This window comes from Manis pentadactyla, chromosome X (genome assembly GCF_030020395.1).
Source record: "Manis pentadactyla isolate mManPen7 chromosome X, mManPen7.hap1, whole genome shotgun sequence".
Classification (NCBI taxonomy): domain Eukaryota; kingdom Metazoa; phylum Chordata; class Mammalia; order Pholidota; family Manidae; genus Manis; species Manis pentadactyla.
Genome location: NC_080038.1, coordinates 135,857,702 through 135,878,662, shown reverse-complemented (window position 1 = coordinate 135,878,662; position 20,961 = coordinate 135,857,702).

Sequence of the window (20,961 nt, the reverse complement as noted above, 5' to 3'; positions counted from 1 at the left end):
AAGACCTCTCTCATCTTACTAAGTAGCATGTAAAAATCATAATTATCTCACCTAACCTTCACAAGGACTTTATGAGATAGCTATTATAATCTTCATGTATGGAGGTAGTTGAGGCTCAGAGAGATTATTAGACCTTTCTCAAGGGCATGTAGCTCCACTCATTTGTGGAGCTAGAGCTTGAACTTAGGTCTTTCTTTAACCAAAGCCTATGCACTCAATACTGGTTTTGCTAGCCAGAGTGAACATTTAGTCTTGGTTATATAATACCAATATCTGATTCTAAAAGAGTAATTTTTGATTCCATCTCATTACTTTTGTGTTCAAAAACCCATACTCACCAAAACAACCAAATAAGCTGCTAAATAACTCTGTTGGTTGTAAAGTCTTTTCCTTTTCTAAAAAATTTAATTGCTGTATAGTTGACACATAAAACCACATTAACAAAGTTAGTTTTCACATTGATGAACAGCTGACCCACTGTCATTTTCCTTTGCTGCTTTTCCTGGTATATAGATAACATGAGAGCCGAGGAGACATCCAAATCACAAAGAACAAAGACCCTCAAGACGGTAAGACTGGAAGAGGCCTTTTGAGCAACTATATAGTTTCTGTCCAAATCTACTTTATTTTTTTTTCATTGGGACTGTGAATCTCACAAACATATTGAAGATGGAATTCAGAAATGATGTAAAGTCAAGGGGAAAAAAACGTAAAAACCTCATTTCCACTGGTGATTTTGAAAATGCCTCAAACTAAGTTGAAATATGTTCATGAAATGTAAGCCTACAAAAAAAGCCATCATACAGGGATGGAAGACAGTCATGAGCCAAGGATTTACTTTATGAATCCACTGCAATGTTTAGTGAAAACTAGGTCAATCGCACTCAGTCATCTTTGGTAACTCCTATCTCAGCAGACACAGGCATCTTTTTCAATGTTAAACCAGAGAGCAGAAATGATTTTCCACAAAATAAGACTTTACTATGATTTATTTTTCAGCAAAAAATAAAATAATGTAAAATGGAATTTGGGCATTTAAAAAATAGCTTGGCATATGAGTATTATGGAGTAATATGAAATAATGACAAACTTTATGTTTAATAGACAATGTATGACCAACCTGTGAAAATAAACTTAGACACCTTCTAGTTCAACCTTCCCATTTTATAGATGAAGACACTCAGACCCAGAGAGGAGAAGGTAGTAAATATCAAGTAGTAAGTATCAGAGTTGGGATTTTAATCCATATCCTTTGATTCCAACTTACGCAATGCAGAAATAAAAACAGGCAACACTAACATAACATATATACATACATAATGAATATATATACATACATACATACATACATAAATACACATGTATCCTCATAAACTCCTCACAAAAACCCTATGAAGTAAATATTATTATTAACACTTTGGACACATGAGGAAACTGAACCAAAATAGGTGAGTGTCTTTTGCAAAGTCACATGGCTATGAGGTAGTGGAATTGAGGTCTGAATTCAGGCAGTCTACATATAGAGTCTATACTGTACATATAACTACTTCATTATATTGCCTCTGTAGCCCAATTTGAATCTTAAATGTAACTAACATTTTAATCAAAAGTTTTATTGAGGGGTCACTTATGGATGAACCTCTGAATGTCATTACCTCTTTTTGGTCACTTACTAAATAATGGATACAAATATATGTTGACACTCAGAGGGCTCTTATCTAACACTAACTGCAACTTCTCAGTTGCCTTTCATTTGGAAATGAAAGCAAGAAATTATAAATGACTCACTTAAGGTTATAGGATGAGAGGAAAATAATTCCAATACTGGAACTCAGACATCCTTATGAACCTGTTTATCAACACCATGTACCTTCAAGGTATAGAGGTTTGTCTGGCCCAGGGCAGACCACAGAGGTGAAGGGACCACTAACATGTTCAAGGGCCATGCACCTGAAGGTTTTAAAGACATCTCTAAGCTTCTAGATATACTGTAAATTATTCTCTCAGCTGAGGATAGCTATTCTGCAGGTTGTCTCTCCTGGAAAAACATGGCTTTTGTGAAGACTCACACGACCTGCGAGGTCTGATTTTGCCATTCTTCTACTTATTGTCTAACACATAAATTCAAGTCAAAGGACATTATACTAATCAACAATCAACCTTATATTTGAAAAATAATTAAAGCATAGTTCAGGAATGTTCTAATTGGTCCTTCAAATAAACGTTCTCAAGTATATATTCATATGTATAGACACTCTGGAATTTTAATGAAGTAGATGGAATAAATCTGCCAAAATTTATGTATAGGAATACCATGTTATTCTGAAAAGCCATTATGATAAATTTTAGATTTTCATAATACAATATATAAAAGCAAAATTTCTGTATTATACTATGCTTATAAAACATTACGTTTTATAACTGTGTTCTATAGCCATGATGTATTCACAAGTGTTGGACAAACAGAAGAAAAACAGAGACAGGTATTCCAGGAAAAGGGAATTGGATAGAATAAGTCTCGTACCACCCCAAGGAGTGAGGAATGTCTCTCACACAACCCTTGCTCCCATGCAGCACAACTGCTTTTTAAAAGGAATTTTGTGAATGTCTGGATTCAAAATGATAACTCTTCATTCTTTGAGAGAGAATGAAAAAAACCCACTTATTAGCTTATAAATTTCCTCTCCATCCTGCTTCCCACCCTCACTCCCCTAACTTCCCCATTTCTCCTTAATTGAAATATCTCCACTCTTCCTTAGAGACAGCAAATGGTATTTCTTCAAGGAATCCACCATTAAGCATAACCACCACCATTGAATTTCCCCATGAAATTATTCTTGCTTTCTCCTCTGTGCTACTGTATCACCTTTCTCGTACCATCATTATAGCACTTACATGTATTTAAATCGAAACACTACAGAAAAATTCTCATTGAAACTCTGTCTTGATTAATGAGAAATTAGAGCTGATCATTTGCAATGAAAGCTGGGAAAAAGGAGCAGGAAGCTGCAGGGCTCTTTTGGACACCAACTCCACCACATTTTTTTTTCTCTTCTAATTATAGGCTTTCATTTCTAGGTACCAGCCCTCTCGGTTGGCATTTGATTTCTTTTTATGACTATCTGAGGTTAAAGTGCCAAGCGTAGTTTTACTTTCAAAGCTAGTCTGGTCCTTTGATGTGAATAAAAGGGGAAAAGCTTATTTATTTCCCAGGGAAATGGTTTGTGTACCTGCTGACTGCTAACTGGAGTAGAACCAAGATTAAATCATTGCTACGCTAGTCCCTAAAAGATGGTTTCTAATGGTAAATATGGAAACCTTTCATTTTCTGAGTTGTAGTTTGAGCAATTGAAAAGGAGTCTTTGTTCTCAGGCAGCCTCCTCCCAAGGGCACAGTGGTAAGTTGTAGGTTAGAGTGTTATTTAGGCTGCCTTAATGTGATCCACAGAATAAATATGACAGTGTTTTGTACAAGTCACTGCTACAATTTGGGAAATTAAGACTACTTCCCAAGCTTTGTTTTTTATATTTTATGAATGGGCCACTTGTAAAGGCTATAGCTTACTGCTTTATAGTTTACTTAAAGGCTATAGCTTTGAATGTATATTTATTGAGCTTATAAACTCAGTTTATAATATGCCTATGAAAATTCAAACACACCGATGCTAGTTCATTGGCCTTATCAACATCAACTGAAAGTATTAATCACTTAAGCAGAACAGTGGGAGCTGCCTCTTCACTAGGCACTTTGGAAGTCAATCAAAAATCAATACCAGTGGTATTTAAATTTAACTTTAACAGATTTATGTTATAATTGACATACAATAAGCTTCACATATGCAAGGTGCACAATTTGGTAATTTTTGACACATGTATATATACACATGGAATCATCACTGTAACCAAGATAATGAACACAACCATCACCCCAAAAGTTTCCTCATGCCCCCCTGTAAACATCATCCCCACCTTCCCTGCCTCCCCATTCCCAAAAAATCACTGATCTGATTTTTTCACTGTCAGTTTGTTTACATTTTCAGGAATTTTATATAAATTGTTTCAGTGGAATCTTTTTTGGCATCTTTCACTCAATGCATTTGCTTTAAGACTCCACCCAGGTTGTTGTATGTTGAGGGACTTTGGGGTTGCTTCCAGTTTAGGTCTAATACAAACAAAGCAGGTATGAATATTTGTGTACAAGTTCTTATGTGGCCAAGTGAATTCATTTCTCTTGGGCAAATAACTGGGAGTGGAATGGTTGCATTATGTGATGAACATTTTAAGTTTTTAAGAAACTGGCAAATTGTTTTCCAAAGTGGTTGTAGCACTTTACATTCCTACCGTCAGTGTATGAGAGTTCCCAACTCTCTGCAACCTCACCAACATACAGCATTGTCAGTCTTTTATTTTTAGGCATTCTAAAAGGCATGTAATGTATCTCATGATTTTGATTTACGTGTTGGTAATGACTAGTGATACTGAGCATCTTTATATGGGCTTCTTTGCTTTTCCTATGCTCTTATTTTTTGGTGAAGTGTCTGTTCAAATCTTCTGCTGATTTTTTATTGTTTATTTATTTTTAATTGTGGAAATAAATCCTTTATATGATCTATTAATAGCAATTATTTTCTGTCTGTTGTGGTTTGCCTCTTTTTATATTAATTAGTTACCTTTTTTATTGATAAAGTCTATCAATATTGGTTTAGATTTAAGGTTCAAACCATGCTAACATATTATCCCATGTTTAGGTAGCCTTGAGCTAGAGTGACTGAGTGATTGACCTTGAGAGCCACAGTCTTGCATGTGTTGAGAACACAGCAGAACCCCCACTGTCTCCTAGTAGGCTGAGCTCAGAGGACAGGAAGGGTCTAAGCTGGGCATGCTGCCTCCCAAACTCACCAATCAGATGCTCCGTCCTACTCTTTACAGAGGATATAATTTACTTTTGTAACACTGTGCAGGGTATACTGAAGGGCAGAAGAAATTGCAATGGCAATAACACTTTGCATCCTATATGAATGGAAGGAAAGAAAAGACTTCTGATGGGGCTGAAATTAAATTTGTTTGCTTGACTCATTTAACTGCTTGACTCTGAGATATGTCAGGTATATATTAGGCATCTGGATTTGAGATAAGAGGAAGAAACTCTTTGCCCAGTTTTATAATTACTCCTTTGGGAAGCATCTATTGGCTGATCCTTCAATCATGTGTCATATGTCTTTTTGTTTTGTTTGGGTTTTGTTTTTGTGTTTTTATCTGAGAAAGTTTTTATTTCTCCTTCACTTTTTTTTTTAAAGCATGGGTTGGTCAGGAGATGGAGTAATTGGAACCCGTGTAAAATGTAGCTGAGAATGCAAAATGGTACAGTCACTATGGAAAACAGTATGAGGGTTCCTCAAAAAATTTAAAATAGAACTACCATATGATGATCCAGCAATCCCACTTCAGGATATTTATCCTAAATAATTGAAATCAGGATCTTGAAAGAGATATTTGCACTTCCATGTTAATACTGTAGCATTACAATAGCAAAGAGGATCGATGAATGAATGAATGGAAAAAGAAAATGTGATATATCCATATGATGGGATTATTTTGTATTCAGCTATTCAAAAGAAATAAACCCTGTCATATGCTACAACATGGATGATCCTTGAGGACATTATACTTAGTGAAATAAACAATTCACAGGACACATTGAATAGTGCATAATTCCACTTACATGAAGTATCTAAAGTAGGCTCATCAAAGTAAAAAGGCCAAAGGTGGTTGCCAGGGGCTGGGGGAAGGGAGTATGGAGAGTTACTAATAAACAGACACAAAGTTTCAGCTAAGCCAGATGAACAAACTCTAGAGAGGGCTGCTGTGCAACATTGCACCTTATACTTAAAAATTTGTAAATAGGTTAGATTTCATGTTGTGTGTTCTTACAGCAATAAAATAAAATCTAAAAATAATAGACTTTATTTTTAGAGCAGTATTAGATTATTGCAAAATTAAGCAAAAAGTAAAAATTTCCTATATACCCCTTGTCCCCCTTCCCCTATAGCCTCCCTCACTATCAACATCCCCCATCTGAATGGTACATTTGTTATCACTGATGAATCTACACTGACACATCATTATCACCCAAAGGCCATAGTTTACACCAGAGTTCACTCTTTGTGTTGAATGTTCTATCGATTTGGACAAATTTATAATGGCATATATACACCATTATAGTATCATACAGAGTAGTTTCACTGCCCTAAAATTCCTCTGAGCTCTGGCATTTAGGTCTCTTAACTGTTTTGAGTTAATATTTATATATGGTGTCAAATTTGAATTGAAGTTCATTATTTTGGCATATAAAAATACAATTGTTTCTGTACCACTTCTTGAAAAGACTATCATTTCTTTGTTGAATTACCCTGGCACTTTTGTTGAGAAGCATTTGCCCATGTGTATGTGGGGCCACTTCTGGACACAAGTCTATCTATTGATTTATTTTCTTTCTTAATGCCAAAATCACACTGGATTAATTACTGTAGTTTTTAATAAGTCTTGAAGTCAGGTAGTGTTTTTCCCCTTAGTTTGTTACTTCTTTTAAATTTGTTTTGATTATTCTAGATTATTTCAGTTGCCACACAAATTTTAGAGTTAACGTGCTTGTTAATTTCTACAAATGTTTCACAGAATTCACCAGTGAAACCATGTAGTTCTGAAGTTTACTTTGTAGGGTGATGTTTTTCTTTTCTAATCAATTTATTTTATAAATACAGGGATATATTCAGGTTATCTAATTCTTAAGTGAGCTTTGGCAGTTTGTGCCTTTCACAGAATTTCTCCATTTCCTCTTAAGTTGTTCAAATTTTATTAATGTACAATTGTATATAATATCCCTTCTTATCCTTTCAACATCTATAGAATCTGTTGTGATGTTATCTCTCTCATTCCTCAAATGCTTCACTTGTCTTTGCTATTTTTGTTTCCTGACCATTCCAGCTAGAGCTGCTGCTTTTTTCATCCAATCTGAAAATCACTACCTTTTAATTGGTGAACTTTGTACTATTTTCATTTAACATAGCTATCAATAAGTTCGGTTTCCCATCTCCAATACTCTGTCTTGATAATTCTTCCTTTATCCCTTCAGATGCTTCAGGGTATCTGCCAGTCTTTGTCTGGCATCTGGATTCTTCTACTTGCATTACAACTTAGAAACTTTCTCAAGTCAACAATACAAAAGCTGGGGAACTTAGTTGGATACTTCATTTGTTCCCCATCTCTCAGGAATCCCTCCTCTCTGTCCTGATGCCTCATGCCTTAAAGACCATTGTTTGATATATTTGTCTCCTTTTTTTCAGCTGTTTCAGGCAGGAGCATAAATCTAAATGTCTTTTATATCATTGTGGCTGAAAGTCTCAAATAATTATAATTATATTACATGTTATTCTAAGCATTCTACATAAAGTTTAAACATGTAAAATCTACCTAGTTTGTGACCATGAATAAATTACAAATGGATTTTTTAAAAGCATCATTATCAAAAGTATTTTTATCATATGCTTACTTCATGAATTGTAGAGATGATAAAATGAGCAATACTACTTCATGATGAAGGCTGAATGGACATTGGGAATGAAAAGGTGGTACAGTACAAGCCAGGAGACTCATTTAATTATATCACATATGATATCCATATCTGTTCACTGGGAGATTTATTTTCTTTTTTTTATTGAGGCATAATTGACATTATGTTAGTTTCAGGCATACAACATAATGGGAGATCTATGTTCAAATCAGACCTCAAATACTTGCTTTTCCTGCATAAGGAAGCAGAATATTGTTCCCCAAAATGTCTGGGTTGACCAATTTCATGAAGCCCTCCCATGGTCAAAGTTTAAGAGTCCCTGGATTAGAACATAAGCTTACTTCTAAATTTGGGAATTCTGAATTCTATCTTTTCATTGGAAACACTGTACATCTAAGCACAAATTGAGGGATATTTGCATAGGGTCTTTTAGAAAAATGAACATACACTATTGCTTACATAGATGATAATGTTGACAATGATCTTAGATTTGTACATATCTCCTTTTCTCAAAATTCCATGCCTAAAATTTTTTTTCTCAGTAAAATAGGATTATCATAAATGGGCCCAGACTCCCATTTCTCAAAGGTATTTAAAAATTACTCATCTTTTCGATAGTGGCACAATGCATGTCATTATTCATCAGTATGGTTTTAACACCAATGCCAGACGATTTCAAGCACTGATTGCTTGAAAGATTGATTGGTCAGGATAAGGAATAAATTACATAATTATCCTATCTATCAATATAATTACCGTCATGACTAAGGTGATTGCAAATATCAGCCTTACAAGCCACATTACCAAATTCATAATGCAAAATCAGAAGGGACATTTTCTCTTTAGTCTTTTAAACATGACGCATATTCAATTCACAAGGCATTGAGCTTTGCTGTGGCATCTAGCATAGGTAAGAAGGAGCTGAGCAGGGGCCTATACATCATAAAGAGAATATGGAAAATGACAGACAGCCATCTAGATGGGTAATGCATGTTAAGAACAGTGGGTTCATATGTTACATATAAAAAGTTGTTATTAATCATTAGGCAAATGAATGCAAATCAAAACCACAATGAGATATCACCTCACACCAATCAGAATGGCTATTCTCCAGAAGACAAAAAATAATAAGTGTTGGCTGGATGTGGGGGGCAAAAAAAACCCAACAAGTGTTAGTGAGGATATGGAGAAAAGGGAACCTTCCTACACTGTTGATGGGAATGTAAATTGGTTCAGCCTCTATGGAACACAGTATGAAAATTCCTCAAAAAAAGTAAAAATAGAAATAGTATATGACCTAGTAATTCTACTTCTAGGCATTTACCTGAAGAACATAAAATTAGTAATTTGGAAAGACATGTGCACTCCTGTGTTCACTGTAGCATTTTTAACAATCGCCAAGCTATGGAAGCAACCTAAGTATCCACTGACAGATGGATGAATAGAAGATATGGTATATGTATACAATGAATTATTAGCCATAAAAAGAATGAAATATTGCCATTCACAACATTCTAGAGCGTATTATGCTAAATGAAATAAGTCAGATGGAGTAAAACAAATACCATATGATTCACTTAGATGTAGAATCTAAAAAACTAAACAAATAAGCACATGAATAAAAAATAACCAAGCATATTTACACCCTGACATTTTGTTAATCTGGTGTTTCCCAAATTTGGATACTTGATTGCTTTCGGTGGTGTCACACATCACTGCCATGTAGGTTCCAAAGATCTTTATGAAGACTTTACATTTCTAATATTTTAAACTTGGATGTTTTAGGACTTAAAAAATGAGAATTCTATTACCATTATAGTAGCAGCTTCTTGTAAGCTACTTGGGTATCTTTTCACCTTTTTTGTCATTGAACAGATTTTGTGTTTATGTTGGTCCTACTTTCCCTAGAAATACAGCTTGAGTTTTCAGTACTTACTACATCAATTCACATCTTTCAAATATCCAACCCTTTTATCAGATATTACTTGTGGCTACTATGAATGTTATGAGAATTATGAACACACTGTGAATAGTCAAGTGATTGAAATATCTTCTGTTTGATTATGAGACAGAAATTTTCATGAACTAGAAACTCAATATACCTAACAAGCATTATTTCAATTATTTTTGTCAAGTATGTATACAAATAACCCATCTGTTCATTTTCTTGACTGAATTGGTCAATTTGGTCAAAATCTTGGATCTTTACAGTTCAAGCTCAAAAAAACTTATGTGTCAACCACTTGTGCAGAATTTGTGAGTGAACATCTTGAACTTCATTATGTGAATCAGGCAAGATATGTGTGATTATGCTATGACAACAGCCACAAAGCTTTATTGATTTAAAAGATAAAAGATTTACTCTTGCTTATGCTGCATGTAAAACTCCAGCTGGCAGGGGCCTGGATTATCATTGCTACTCAAGGACCCACATGGAGAGTAGCCACCATCTCAAATGTCCTTAGTTGCTTCATCTTTGGTCATAGTCTTCTGGAGGGTGTTGTTTGGTAATTAGGTGCTCCAAGTGGGAGTAATCATACATTACTGCTATTTACAACTAACCCATTGGCCGTATCTCATGTGACCCCACTCAACCACAAGTTTAATCCTGTCATGTGGCCAGAAGACAGAGATTTGGACATATTTGATGAAGGGAATTAATGACTATTTCACATTATATATTTTTGACACTGTATAATCAACTGAGGAAATCTGCTTGATTAAATGTATAGGCCTCAATTTAAGACAGAAACACGTGGAGATAGATTTACAGGTCTCATGTTTAAGATGAATGCCCCATGTTCAAGTCTGATGTTCAAAGTTCAAGGTACATATTTCCTGTTCAAGGTAAACTATCTCTAAAACCAAACCAAAAAAACAAAAACAAGGTAGAGCATTTACATAGTTCATAAGATAGCTGGAGGAACGTTCTGAATGTGAGTTTCACATTTTAGATCAAAATTCTCCTACTTAAAAAAATAGTAATGCCTATATTCATTCCTAATTGAAAAAGGTCAATATTAATTTTCATGTCGGCTATATAGAGACCCAGTTATATGATACTAAATTTTCCTTGAAAATTATTTTCTTGCTATGGTTTTGCATATTAAAAAGTTTTTCCTTATGTTTATAAATTTCATAATTAAACAGCATCAAAATAATTCCATTTCTCTTTTTGGGGAAGAATATCAGAATCTTCAAAAGAAACTGAAATATGGAAAGTTGCTTTTGGTAAATTTTAGCAGAGGTTAAGAAAAAACAAGGTAAATGGGGAAGAAGGAAAAGTTTACCCTTTCAGTCGTAGGCCCTCCAGTGAAAAAAAGGAATCCTTATTTATGTGTGGTTATCAAATATTTTCTGAGATTCTTTCACAATAAGAAATCATCTCTAATTGATATTTAAAATGTATGTGTGTGTATTCCAAAAAAAGTATGAGATAATACTTATCCTTAATATACAAGGTGCTTTTCTGAAATTTCCTATTGTATTTCATTGTATTAGACTAAAAATAAATGTTTCTTGTGACCAACTAAATTTACTTCACAATTAATTGAATGCTACTTAAAGTTTGAAAACAGTTTTAGAGAACTTAAAAAAATACAATTGTAAAAGCTCTATCAGCACAGGAAAATGTAGAATGTAATATGTGAATATTGAAAATCAAACTAATATTAAAATTTCTATGAATAATTAATTAGACAGGACAGAGAACAGGTTTAATTTGCCTAGTACGGATCTAGATAGAGGGCTCACTGTTGATGAAAAGAAAGAAAGGGAGGGAGGGAAGAATATATTTTCACCTTGAAATCTTACTACAATTGTACTTTTGGAGTGACAGAAATATAAATCATAGGCAGGTCCTCAAAAAAATTACACATAGAATTCCCAAATGATCCCAGAAATTCCACTTCTGGCACATACATAAAATAACTGAAAGCAGGGGCTCAAACAGATAAATTTGTACAGCCATATTCACAGAAGCATTATTCACAATAGCCAAAAGATGGAAATAACCCAAATGTCCATAGGAGGAATGGATAAACAAAAATGTGGTATACATAAAATGGAATTATTCAGTCTAAAAAAGGAAGGAAACTCTGATGGATGCTACAACATAGATGAACCTTGAAAACTTTATGCTAAGTGAAATAAGCCAGACACAAAAAGACAAATATTGTATGATTCCATTTAAATGTGGTATATCAAGTAGTCAAATTCATAGAAACAGAAAGTAGAAGAGTGGTTATTGGGGCTGTCATGATGGATGGGGAATGGGAAGTTATTATTTAATGGATACAGAGTTTCAGTTTGAGATGATAAAGAAGTTCTGGAGATGGATAGTGATTATGGTTGTACAATATGAATGCGCTCAATGCCATTTAACTGTACAATCAAAATGGTTAAAATGGGGAGTCCCAGGTGGAAAAGATGCCAGAGTAGGAAGGCAAGGTGTAAACCTCCTTCCAATACACCCAAGGAAGCAGCTACAATAAATACAACTAACCCTGAAAATGACCTGAAGACTACAGAGAAGGCCATCTGTACCTGTTGAAGAGCAGACCACATTGAGAAGGGTAAATGGCCAGTGCTGTGGTCAATAGAGAACCAAGCTCTTCCTGCACACCTGGCCCTGGAGATCTGCTCTGAGAACACAAGTCCACAATGCATTGAGTTTTGGTGATTAATAGGGCTGGACACCAGGGAGAGTTGGAGCATTCTGGTAGCCTTAGGATCCTGTTGCTTGTGTAGGACAAGCATGCTCTGGTAGTTCCACTGACACTCAACACAGAGGTGGAAGTTTTTGAAAGATTTACCAGCAGTGGGAAGGGTGCCAGAGGGGTGGGAGTTGGAGGGAGCTCTCTCTGGAGGAGAAAGGGCAGATGGATGATGCTTCCCCGAGCTTCACTCAGCCCATCTGATCAGGTGCTCACAGGAGCCAGCTCCAAATGCTCCATCTTCCTCGCTGGCAACTCAGCCCGATGGTATACATCCCTGAACACCTGCCCACCCAGCCCACTCATCCCAGCAGTGGTCAGACTTTGCTGCCCAGCAGGTAGAGGGACTTCACTGCCTAACAGGAGGAGGGAGGCTTTCCCAGTTTTACTATCCCTCCTTCAGCCCAACTGATGGGGTGCCTGTGGGAGCCAGCCCCAAATGCTCCATCACCCTTGCTGGTGATTCAGCACCAGGGCACTTCTTTGTGAAACCACCCCTTCTGGCCTATTTGTCCCAGCAGTGGTCTTTGCTGCCTGGCAAGAGGAAGAAGGCTTTCCCACTTTTCCTGGCCCTCCCTCAGTCCAACTGGTTAGGTGCCAGTGAGAGCCAGCTCCAAATGCTCCATCTCCTTTTCTGGGATCTCAGCTCGCTCCCCTGAACACCCACTCTGCTAACCCCACCCAATGGCCAAGCAGCAACTGCCATTGCTGTAGGCAGGCAGAGGGAGGACCCACTCAAAACAATCCCGGTGGAAGCACTTCACAGCACACAAAGGGCAAGCTGAGGTGACTTGTCAGCCTCTGCTGACAGAGATCAGCCACTGCCCACAGGCAGGCAGAAAGGCAGCCCTGCCCACAGCCCATGACCACCAACTGCAGCTCCACCACAAAGGAGAGCAAGGCACTGGTAAGCAAAGAGTCTTGATCTTCTGGGCAACACAGGATGCCTTCCTCATAAAGCCATAACTTTCTAGACCAAGAGGCATTATGGATCTATCTAATACAAAGGAAGAAACACAGAAATCCAGACAAAATGAGGGGGCAGAAGAATATATTCCAAGCAAAAAACAAGATAAGACATCAGAAAGAGGGCTATGTGGAATAGAGATCAGCAATCTTCTTAATAAAGATTTCAAAGTAACAGTCATAAATATGCTCACTGACCTGGGGAAAAGAATTGATCTCAGTGAGAACTTCAATGAAGATATAGAAGAGTTGAAAAAGAGCTACTCAGAGCTGAAGAATACAATAACTGAAATGAAAATGCAATGGAGGGAATGAATAGTAGAATGTTGCAAGCAGAAGAGAAAATAAATGAGAGGGAAGTTAGAGAACAGGAGCATAATGAAGCTGAGCAACAGAGAGAAAAAAGAATCTGAAAACTAGAAAATCCTGTGTGACAATTCCAAATGAAACAACATTTGCATAATAGGGGTCCCAGAAGCAGAGGAGAGAGAAAAAGGAGTAGAAGGTCTCTTTGAAGAAATAATTGCTGCAAACCTTCCCAATGTGGAGAAGGAAGTAGACACCCAGGTCCTGAAAGCACAGAGAGCCCCTAAAAAAAGGAACCCCATGAAGACATCAACACATATAGTAATTAAAATGGCAAAGATTAAAGATAAACAGAGAATCTTAAAAGCAGCAGGAGAGAGGCAGATTGTTACCTATAAGGGAAACTCCGTAAGGTTATCAGCCATTTCTTAGCAGCTTTACAGGTCAGAAAGGAGTGATGTGAAATATTTAAAGTATTAAAACAGAAGAACCTACAACAAAGAATTCTCTACCCAGCAAGGTTATCATTCAGAATTGAAGGAGAGATTTAAAATTTCCCAAATAAACAAAAGTTAAAAGAATTCACCACCACTAAACTCACATTACAGGATATGTTAAAGGGACTTCCATAGATGGAGATGTTCTAAGCCTAAATATTTCTCATTAGTGAAAATAAACCTGCAGTAAAGGTAGTAGACTAGTTACTAAGGAAGTATGAAGTCAAAAACAAAACAGAAGTAGTAAAAAAAAACTATACACAAAGTTAGTCAAGGGATCCACAAAATATATAGATTTTGAAATCTTATGCATAAAGTGTGGAGGAGGAAAAAGAATAAAAAAGTAGTACTTTCAGATTGTGTTCAAAATAGAGCAATCATCAACTTAATACAGACTGTTATATATTCAGGAAACTATGAAACTTATGGTAACCACATACCTAAAGCCTATAATAAATACACAAAAATATTTTAAAAAGAAAGAAATCCAAGCATAACACTAAAGAAAACTTTCAAATAACAAGAAAAGATTACAAAAGAGGAAGAAAGGAACACAGAGGAACTACAAACAGAACTAGAAAACAAATTAATAAACTGATAATAAGCACATACCTATCAATAATTACCTTAAATGCAAGTGGATTAAATGCACCAATCAAAAGACATAGGGTGACTGAATGGATAAAAAAACAAGACCCAACTATATGCTGCCTACAAGAGATTCACGTCAAACCCAAAGACATACACAGACTGAAAGTAAAGGGATGGAAAAAGATATTTCATGCAACTAACAGGGAGAAAAAAGCAGGAGTTGAAGTACTTGTATCAGACAAAATAGACTTCAAAACAAAGAAAGTAACAAGAGACAAAGAAGGACATTACATCATGATAAAGGGATCAATCCAACAAGAGAATGTAACAATTGTAAATATGCTCCTAACATAAGAGCACCTAAATATATAAAATACTAACAGACCTAAAGGAGGAAACAGACAACACATTTATATTAGGAGACATCAACTCCCCACTTACATCAATGATTAGATTGTCCAGACAGAAAATAAATAGGGAAACAGAGGCATCGAATGACACATTACACCAGATGGATTTAACAGATATATACAGAATGTTCCATCCACAAGTAGTAGGATACACATTTTTCTCAAGTGCATATAGAATGTTCTCCAGAATAGATGAAAGTTTAGGACACAAAAAGAGTCTTGATAAATTCAAAAAGATTGATATTGTACAAAACATCTTTTCAGTTTACAATGATAGGAAACTAAAAATCAGTTACATAAAGAAAACACAAAAAACCCCACAACACATGGAGGCTAAACAACATATTTCTAAATAATCAATGGATGAATGAACAAATCAAACAGGAAATCAAGCAATACACGGAGACAAATGAAAACGGAAACACAACATTTAAAATATGTGGGATGTCACAAAAGCAATTCTAAAAGGGAAGTAAATAGCAATACAGGCTTACCTTAAGAATCAAGAGCAATCCCAAATAAACAGTGTAAACTTACACCTGAAGAAACTAGAAAAAGAAGAACAAATGGAACTGAAAGTTAGTAGGAGGGACACAATAAAGATCAGAACAGAAATAAATAAAATAGAGAAAAATAAGACAACAGAAAAAATCAGTGAGCTGGTTGTTCAAGAAGATATACAAAATACATAAACAGCTAGCCAGATTTATCAAGAAAAAAAAAGAGAGGACACAAATAAATAAAATCAGAAACAAAAAAGAAGTTACAACTGACATCACAGATACACAAATAATTATTAGAGAATTCTATGAAAAATTATATGCCAATAAATCAGACAACCTAGAAGAAATGGACAAATTCCTAGAAAAGTAAAATACTCTAAGACTGACCCAGGAAGAAACAGAAAATCCAAACAGACCAATTACAAGTAACAAAATTGAGTTGGTGATAAAAATCACTCCCAACAAACAGAAGTCTAGGATCACATCACTTCAAAGCTGAATTCTACCAAACATTTAAAGAAGAGATAATACCCATTCTTCTTAAAGTACTCCAAAAAGTAGAAAGGAGAGACTACTTCCAAACTAATTCTATGAGGCCAGCATCACTCTAATACAAAAACCAGACAAAGACACTATAAAAAAGAAAATTATAGGCCAATATCACTGATGAACACAGATGCAAAAATCCTCAACAAAATATTAGCAAACAGAATTCAAAAATATATCAAAAGATCATCCATCATGACCAAGTGAGGCTTATTCTGTGGATATGAAGATGGTAAAATATTCATAAATCAATCCATGTGACACATGATATTAACAAAAGGAAGAATAGAAACCATATATCATCAATAGATGCTGAAAAAGCATTTGACAAAATTCAACATCCATTCATGATAAAATCTCTCTACAAAATGGGTATAGAGGAAACATACCTCAACATAATAAATGCCATATCTGACAAACTCACAGCTAATATCATCCTCAAAGGCAAACAGCTGACAATTTTCTCTCTAAGATCAGGTGCAAGACAAGCATGCCCTCTCTCACCACTTTTACTTAACATAGAACTGGAAATCCTAGCCATGGCAATCAGACAAGATAAAGAGATAAAAGACATCCAAATTGGTAAGGAAGTTAAACTGTCACTATTTGCAGATGACAGGATACTACATATAGAAAACCCTAAAGACTGAACTGAACCAAAAAGTATATTAGAACAAATAACTGGATTCATCAAAATTGCACAATACAAAAATCAATGCAAATCTGTTACATTCCTACATATCAACAACAAACTAACAGAAAGAGAAATCAGGAAAACAACTCCATTTACAATGGCATCAAAAAGAATAAAATACCTAAGAGGTGAAAGACCATCCTCTGAAAACTATGACACTCATGTAAATGGAAATTTATCCCATGCTCATGGATAAGAAGAATTAATATTTTCAAAATGGTCATCCTGCCCAAAGCAATTTACAAATTCAATGCAATCCTCAGCAAAATATCAACAGCACTTGTCAATGAATTAGAACAAATAGTTCTAAAATACATATGGAACCATGGAAGACTCCAAATAGCCAAAGAAATCTTGAGAAAGAACAAAGCTGTGGATATTATGCTACCTAACTTCAAGCCATACTACAAAGCTATAGTAATCAAAACAGTATTATACTGGCTCAAGAACAGACCCATAGATCAATGGAACAGAATAGAGAGCTCAGAAATATACCCACACAGATATGGTCAATTAACATATGGTAAAGGAGCCATGATTATACAATGGGAAAAGACAATTTCTTCAATAAATGGTGTTTGGAAAACTGGACAACTATATGCGGGAGAATGAAACTGGATTACTGTCTAACTCTATACACAAAAGTAAACTTGAAATGGTTTAAAGACCTAAATATAAGATATGAAACTGTAAAACTCTCAGAATAAAACATATGCAAAAATCTCTTGAAGATAAGCATGAACAATTTTTTCTGGACACATCCCCTCAGGCAAGGGAAACAAAATAAAAAATGAACAAGTGGGACTACTTCAAACTAAAAAGCTTCTGTACAGCAAAGGACACCATTAGCAGAACAGAAAGGCAACCTACAGTATGGGAGAATATATTTGTAAACAATGTATACAATAAAGGGTTAACATCCAAAATATATAAAGAACTCATATGCCTCAACACCAAAAAAACAAATAGCCCAATTTTGAAAAATGGGTGGAGTACCTGAACAGACATTTTCCCAAAGAAGTAATACAGATGGCCAACAGGCACATGAAAAGATGCTCCACATCACCAATCATCAGGGAAATGCAAATCAAAACCACAATGAGGTATCACATCATATCAGTTAGAAAGGCCACTATCCGAAAGACAAGAAACAAGTTTTGGTGAGGATATGGAGAAAAATGAACCCTCCTACACTGTTGGTGGGAATGTAAATTGGTGCAGCCAGTATGGAAAGCAGTATGGAGGCTCCTCAAAAACTAAAAATAGAAATAACATAAAATATGACTCAGCAACTCCACTCTAGGAATTTACCCAAAGAAAACAAAATTTCTGATTTGAAAAGATATATGTACCCATATGTTTATTGCCACATTGTCTACAATAGTCAAGATACAGAAGCACCCAGTGTCCTTCAATAGATGAATGGGTAAAGAAGATGTGGTACATATACACAATGGAATATTATTTGAACATAATAAAGAAAGAAATCTTGCCATTTGTGACAACACGGATGGACCTACAGGGTATTATGCCAAGTGAAATAAGCCAGGTGGAGAAAGACAATTATCATGATTTCACTTACATGTGGAATCTAAAAACAAAACAAAATGAAAAAAACTTTAATATACTCATAGACACCAAGAAGCAACTGGTGATTACCATGGGTAGGGGTTGGGATGGGGGTTTGGGCCTGATGAGGTGGATAAAGAGGCACAAAATTTCAATCATAACATAAATTGGACATGGGGATGGAAGTGTAGCATAGAGAATATAGTTAATGGTTCTGTAACATTTTCCTATGTTGCCAGATAGTAACTGTACTAGTTGGGGTGAGGATTTAATAATGTGTGTAATTGTTGAATCACTGTGCTGCATACTTGAAAGCAATATAATATTGTATGTCAATTATACTTCAATATAGTTAAAATGGTAAATTTTAAGTTATGTATATTTTACTACAAAACATATAAACATTACTATTGCCTTTAATAATACCTTGGATTTTTTACAGTTCTTTAAAGATTCCAAAATGATTTAATATAATACCTTATTTGACACTCCTAAAAACAGCCCTGTAATATATGCAGTGTAGGTGTTATTACCTCATTTTGATGATGAGGCAACTGGAGTTCAGAGAGTTTAAGTGACTTGTCAGAAGATTCACAGCTAACAGGGGAAGGAATAGAATCTTCAACTCACCCCAGGCCTTCTGATTCAAGTCTAACACTTTTCTCTGTCACTCCATTCAAGAAACTGATAGTACAGTAGTTCCCCTCTTATTTGTAGGGTACATTCCAAGACCTCCAGTGGATATCTGAAACCACAGATAGTACCAAATCCTATGTATATACTCTGTTTGTACCTATGGTAAAGTTTAATTAGGCAGAGTAAGTCATGAGCAACAACAATAATAACTGAACGATTATAACAATAAGCTATACTAAAAGGTATGTGAATGTGGTCTCCCTCAAAATATCTTATTATGCTGTACCCACCCTTCTAGTTATGATGGGACATGATGAAATGTATGTGATGAGATGAAGTGAGGCAAATGACATAGGGATTGTGCCATTGTGTTAGGCTATTATTAACCTTCTGACACGAGGTCAAAAGGAGGATCATTTGCTTCTGGACCAAAGTTGACTGTGGGTAACTGAAACCATGAAAAGCACAGCTGCAGATAAGGGGGGACTACTGGAACCCCAAATCTCTGCAGTATGTTAATCCTTAGTTCTAGATTAAACTCTTACCACAGTGCATTCAGATAACCTGCCTTTAAATTCTAAATCCTAGATCAGATAAAAATCTTTGGAAGAGGATGAGTCAATCCTATGACAAGACAGAGACCTGGATTAGGTAACACTCAGATGACTTGGTGCCTAAGAAATGTCTGATTTAACATTCAGAATAATCCAGTAAATTCCCCCAAGTAAGTCTATTTTGAAACATAGCCAATGTCTTCTTTTATTGCCAACTCTCTCTTTGTCATCTGGACACAGAGGCTTGTTTTTTGGCCAATGATATTTGCTTCATTTTGTTTGTTTTCCCTGCAGTGAAGTTGAAAATGAGAGAAATGCAATACATTCCAACTGCACGTGGATGTCAGAATATTCATTTCTATTTATGAGTAAAACCCGTAGCAAAACAAAAACTGAGAAATGAGACTGGAATATGATCATACTGTCTGCTCTGTACATATCCAGCATATTCATTCAGCCTCTCCCTCTCTCCTCTCTCTTCCACCCTTTCTCTCCTCCCTCTAAATACAAGCCTTACGAGGATATAAAGTCAACTTTTCCAAACTTGTCGAAATGCAACAAATACATCTGAGAGACCTTTTTGAGTTAATTCTGAAACACATAATTCACTGCTCACCCATCACTTCCTGAGGAACACAGTTCAGTAGTAACATGGGTGATCAGCAGAATGGCTGCTGAAAACTGTCAAAATGATCTTCTCTTGCTTTTAGTCACTGACAGATTTGACAGGTACAATTTCTTGGAGCTTCTTTCATGATTTTAGAACAGAGATGGGTTGGAATGAAATCCCTAACCTGCCTGGCTGCCTGTGGCATGTTCCAAAAATATCCAACCTACCTCTAGGTTCACAGGGAATTGAAAAGAAGACTGAAAGCTCCTTTGGACTTTCATACATATATCTTCTTATAGATGCTGCCTTACAAACAGCACCCATCAACTGGCATGACCCCTCAGTGGGAATCAAGATGGCAGAAAACCTCTTTTTTGAAGGCTTCTTTCTATGAAACAGCCCTGTCCATTATTCTCAGACATTACTAGAGTTAATAGGAAATGCAAATCAAAACCATGTCTTGCCACTTACACCATTTTCCCCCATTACTTAAGACCTGTAGTAATACAGTCACAAAGACAACAGGATCTACATATGTACCAACAAACCATCCTCCAATCTGTGACATGACACCTTCTATCATTCCTTCCTCCCAAACTCACCTCCAGAGGCTCCCATAACACACTGTACCTCTAACTAATTTATCAGCATCTGACCAGTATTATAGTTGTGTCGTCTTATGAAGTGTACCAGAATATAAACTCATTTTTGTATTCCTAGTGTTTGGCACATATTAGGTACTGAAAAATATGTGGTTGACTCAAGTTCAATAAAGCAAAACATAAGGTCCAAATC